This window comes from Sinocyclocheilus anshuiensis, unplaced genomic scaffold (genome assembly GCF_001515605.1).
Source record: "Sinocyclocheilus anshuiensis isolate Anshui unplaced genomic scaffold, SAMN03320099.WGS_v1.1 scaffold45, whole genome shotgun sequence".
Classification (NCBI taxonomy): Eukaryota; Metazoa; Chordata; class Actinopteri; order Cypriniformes; family Cyprinidae; genus Sinocyclocheilus; species Sinocyclocheilus anshuiensis.
The window spans coordinates 723397-729114 of NW_015536467.1; positions in this window are offsets into that span (position 1 = coordinate 723397).

The window sequence follows — 5718 nt, forward strand, 5'->3', positions numbered from 1 at the left end:
TATATATATATAATGAGGTAGGCCTATTTATTTATTTATTTAAGGCGGATAACGATGCTTTTATGTTCGATAAGTAAATAAGCCAATAAGTGATAGTGGAAATAAATAAATAGATATAGACATAGATATACTGTATATAACCCTACTTTTATGTTTATGTTTTGATACATTTCTGATAGCAGAAATAAACATTTTTACCTACAACAATAAAAAACGACATTTAGTTTATGAACTTTTAATGAACTTATTAAGCAACAGCACAACAATTAGCTACATTTAATTCAACTTAATTAGCTATTACTATTTTGGGTGTCCTTTAGACACTCGATAAATAGAAACTTTTGGTAGATACAATATTAAAACCAATATCTAATTAAAGAAGAGAATTACAATGAAGAATTAAAATTGCATTTACTTCTTAGATTTGCATAACATAGGCCTACAGCATAAATGACAATGCATAATATATCCATATTCTAAATTATGTATATAACCAGAGTGACCTTGCCTATGGCTTTGCAGTGTTATTTGATTTACTGCTCTTCCATAACACATAACACAGTTTGATTCATAGTAACCATTGACACGTGGCCATAAAACAGACAATGTAGCTGCTAAATTATTGTAAGGGTGGTGTCTCTAAGACAACATGAATTCATAAACATCAGATGCCATGCATATCATGCATAACAATTTTCTGATAATAGCATTAATATGGTAATCCGGTGCCCTGGGCTGAAATGTTTTCATGAGATTGTTGGTTGACACTTGCATGAACCTTGAGGGAACTCTGGCCATTCGTTTATGTTTGCACCACTAACATCAGTGTCAGACGCAACTCTTGCCACCTAGTCAAGTTAATATCATTGCTCCCGACAAATCAATATTGTATTACTGTACACTCAGCATTGCTCTAGACTCTTGTTAGCATTCGGCTGGTGTGGTTTCGGTCTTATAGATCTTGCATTTTGCCGACTGTCACAAACGTGGGAGACTCCAGAGAGCACACAAAAAAAGCATGCAGAGAAATGACCTCAAACTGCAGTGCTCAGGTTTTAGACCTTGTTACACGTTTTAGACCTTCACTGCAGTCTGCAGATGAGAGGAAAGAGAAAATATGAATAATTCAAGAAATGCTAAGAGCCCGTGACAGTGGTTTTGTTTCAGGACACAAATTAGACATTAAATGCAAACAGACACAATACAAATCCTGGTTGTCATATAAAATTAAATAATAATAATAATATTTTATTTATAATGCCCTTTTCTAATACCCAAAGTCCTAATACAGTACCTAAAATAAAACAAAAATGACCTTAAAATCAACCATTGAAATTCAAAGATATGAGGGAGCATTTCTCCCCCTTAAAAGTTGATTTATTTTGCTATCATAACTATGGTGTGCCGCTTTTTATTAATTGCCTTCAATATTTTTTAATACTTTATTCATTGTACCTATCAGAAAATATGTCTTGTTTTATTTTTTTATTTATTGAATTTTACTACTTTTTTATTATTACTTATTTATATAGGCATTGTTGCTGTGTTGTGCTGGTCGCACAGTGTTACACTTTGCAGGGTTAAATGATAAAACTGCATACTTCCGCTTGAAATATTACATGACATTAATGAAATCACAGAGATTTAACATGGTCTTGAGGACACACAGAAGTGGTGCTTTCATTTGGACTGAATGTATGAAAGTTTAAACTGGCCTTCAGAAGCTCAACTCCAACAACCCTCTGGTCTCTTGACCGATATTCTTAATTTTCCAGCCGACTAAACAGTGTTAACAGAGGCCAGACTCAATGCATGTTACCTCATTTCAAGGGGAAGCCCATCAAAGAGCCAGAAGCTCCATGCATGAAGCATTGGGCTTTTGAAACTCTGAACCAGTATAATTGGATCTGCTGAATCTCAGGGACAGTAGGGGGCTGTCTCCTCCTTATCCGGCTGGAATCAGCACTGCATAATCAAACTTACACACTTACAGATGAAAGGAACATATTCTGAGAATGTTCTTTCTCTTTTTATGCTATTCAGACATCTTCGCTATCTGAGCACTGGGTTCATTCCTATGCACACTTTCAATCCATCGAATGCATCAAAGTATTGGATAAAATATTAAACAAACCATTTTTAATCATGCAAAGCATTCTAATTTTCAAATGTGACAATTTTCAACCTATTAGTCTTATGAAAAATCCCTTGAATCAGGGTTATTACAGTTAACTAAACCATTAAAAAATGCTATTTGTTTCTACATTTCTCATTTCTGTTTAGTTTAATTTGAAGTACTAAAATAAACAAAATAAACCAAACTAAAAGTAATTAAAAAAAATTTAAATACAAAAACACAACAAAATTACTAAAACGTAACTTTAGCTATAAAAACTACAATTTAACTAAAATTAAAGGGAAAATAGAAAATGGACAAATAAAATAAAATGTAACATATTTACAAAAAAACATTACATCAATAATACTAAAATAACCCTGCCTTGAACAAACAAAAGCCAATAATTCATCATCATCCTCCAGGAAGTGACATCATTTTGTGCAAAAACAACAGAAGAAGCATATGCATCAGCAGTTTGATAAAATGACAGAAACCAGTTTGATAATTTAAACGTTTAAAAAAAAAAAAGGTTAAAACATATCACGATTCATAACACCCTCTGAGCACCCAACATTTGCACTCATATTTCATCTGATGTTATAACCGTTATTGTTACATATTGTAATTCTTTCATTATTAATACATTAGTGTCTCTGTGGGGGAAGGACATAAGCTTCTTCAATATTGTGTTACGTATATATCTCTACAGTGAGATTATACGCCACAGGCTGAGCAATGCACACACACACACACACACACACACACACACATTAATCAGCTGTGACCTTGAATTTCCTTACATCTTTTTATCCTGCCTCCTGCATGCTGCAACGTCTGTCACAAACTAGTATATACTTACTTTAGTGGTCCTATTTAGTGGCCCATACCCTGGTAGAAATTTTACATTCCCAAAACGTTCTCAGAACATTGCCGCTGGTGTCAAGGACGTTGCCTAGTTACGTCCCCAGAACATTCCGAGACGGTCACGATGTCGAGTTCTTTAAAGGGTTGGGGGACGTTATTTGGAGGACCTTCACAGAACATTAAGGACGTTCTCGGGACGTTTAGGGGACCATATTTTACTTGGAAATCTGACATTCCCAAAACGTTCTCAGAACATTGCCGCTGGTGTCAAGGACGTTGCCTAGTTACGTCCCCAGAACATTCCGAGACGGTCACGATGTCGAGTTCTTTAAAGGGTTGGGGGACGTTATTTGGACGACCTTCACAGAACATTCAGGACGTTCTCGGGACGTTTAGGGGACCATATTTTACTTGGAAATCTGACGTTCCCAAAACGTTCTCAGAACATCCCCGCTGGTGTCAAGGACGTTGCCTAGTTACGTCCCCAGAACATTCTGAGACGGTCACGATGTCGAGTTCTTTAAAGGGTTGGGGGCCGTTATATGGAGGACTGTGGCAACGTCTCCAAGATGCTTCAAGAAACCTACCTGCAAAGCTACAGTACTGTTAAAAGTTTTAGGCTCTTGTGTAAAAATGCTGTAAAATGAGGATGCTGTAAAAAATAATGTCATAAATAGATTTCATTTATCAATTAACTTTTAACTCAATAAAATCAACATTTGTTGTGAGCATCCTTTGTGTTTAAAGCAGCTTTTGCCCTCGGTGCACTTACTTCATAGTTGCATAGTTTTTCAGGGAGCTTTGCAGGGAGATTTCTTGAAGCATCTTGAAGACGTTCCCACAGTTCTTCTGGATTGAGTCTGTCTCAGTTTATTCTGTTTCTTCATGTCATTCCAGACAGACTGATGATGATCAGATCAGATCTCTGTGTGGAGCACTGGCTGCTGTCAGACTCCTTGTGCAAACAAAAATCTCACTGGATTATTACAATTAATGGCAAAATGAATGTTTGGAAATGTAAACTGATATTTCCACTGACACACTACAGCAAAAGATAGAAATAACTGACTTAAACCCATTTTTTGTAATATTTCATGTAATAGAAAAATAAATAAAGGAATAAATGATTTGATTAAACAAATACAATTCACTTGTAATAATTTTATCCTGAATTAATTTGTATTACATTTTTTCTTCAATGATTATTTTCTGTATTTTTATTCTAACTTTTATTTATTATTTCATTTATTTTTATATTCAATTAATTAATTCATTTTTAAGTTTATTTATGCATTCATTCATTTTTTTTATATATTTATTAATTCCCACATGTATTTATCTTATTTTTACTTTTTCGTGTGCAACATTGACATTTTTTAATGCACATTATTTTTTAATACACGATATACACAATTTGATTATTTCTATACTTCATGCTTGGGTTAAACACAATTGTATAGAAAAGTTTCCTGCTATAAAATATTTTTGTATATCCTAATAACAAAACTATTTTTATAAGGTGAAAAAACATCTTGTTAAAACTATAAACTTACACTACCAGTCAAAAGTTTTTGAACAGTAAGATTATTCATATTTTTTTTTAAGTCTCTTCTTCTCACCAAGCCTGCATTTTTTGATCCAAAGTACAGCAAAAGCAGTAATATTGTGAAATATTTTTACTATTTAAAATAACTGCTTTCTATTTGAAAATATTTTAAAATGTAATTTATTTCTGTGATGCAAAGCTGAATTTTCAGCATCATTACTTCAGTCTTCAGTGTCACATTCTAATGTGCTGATTTGCTGCTCAAGAAACATTTATTATTATTATCAATATTTAAAACAGTCGAGTACATTTTTTTTAGGATCCTTTGATGAATAGAAAGATCAGCATTTATCACTATACCATTCAAAAGCTTGGAGTCAGTGTATATATATATATTTTTTTTTTTTGGAAAGAAATGATAGAAATATAGAAGATGCTTCAAATTGATCAAAAGACATTGGTTGACATATTGATGATAAAGACATTTATAATGTTACAAAAGATATACATTTCAGTTAAATGCTGTTCTTCTGAACTTTCTATTCATCAAAGAAACCTGAAAAAAAAATCAACTCATTTGTTTTCAACATAATAATAAATGTTTCTTGAGCAGCAAAGCAGCATATTAGAATGATTTCTGAAGATCGTGTGACACTGAAGACTGGAGAAATGATGCTGGAAATACAGCTGTGCATCACAGAAATACATTACAGTTTAACATAAGTTCACACAAAAACAGTTATATGAAATTGTAATATTTCACTATTTTGCTGCATTTTTAATCAAATAAATGCAGCCTTGATGAGCAGAACAGACTTAAAAACATAAACAATCTTATAGACATATAAGATGTAGATAAGATGCAGATATAGATAAGATCTTATATATTTTGAAAATATTTACATGTATATTTATATTCTTATATTATATATAAATATATTTAACAAATAAACATACAATTTTTCTTAAATATATACATGCATGTGTTTGTATTTATATAAACATAATACATATACACAGTATACACATATATTATGTAAACAAAATCCTTTATTTCGGACTATCTATCTATCTATCATCTGACTATTTCTTTCTTTCTATCATCTGACTATATCTATCTATCTATCCTAGCGATATCTTAATCATGCTAGAAATCTATCCTAGCGACATGATAATCATGCTAGAAACG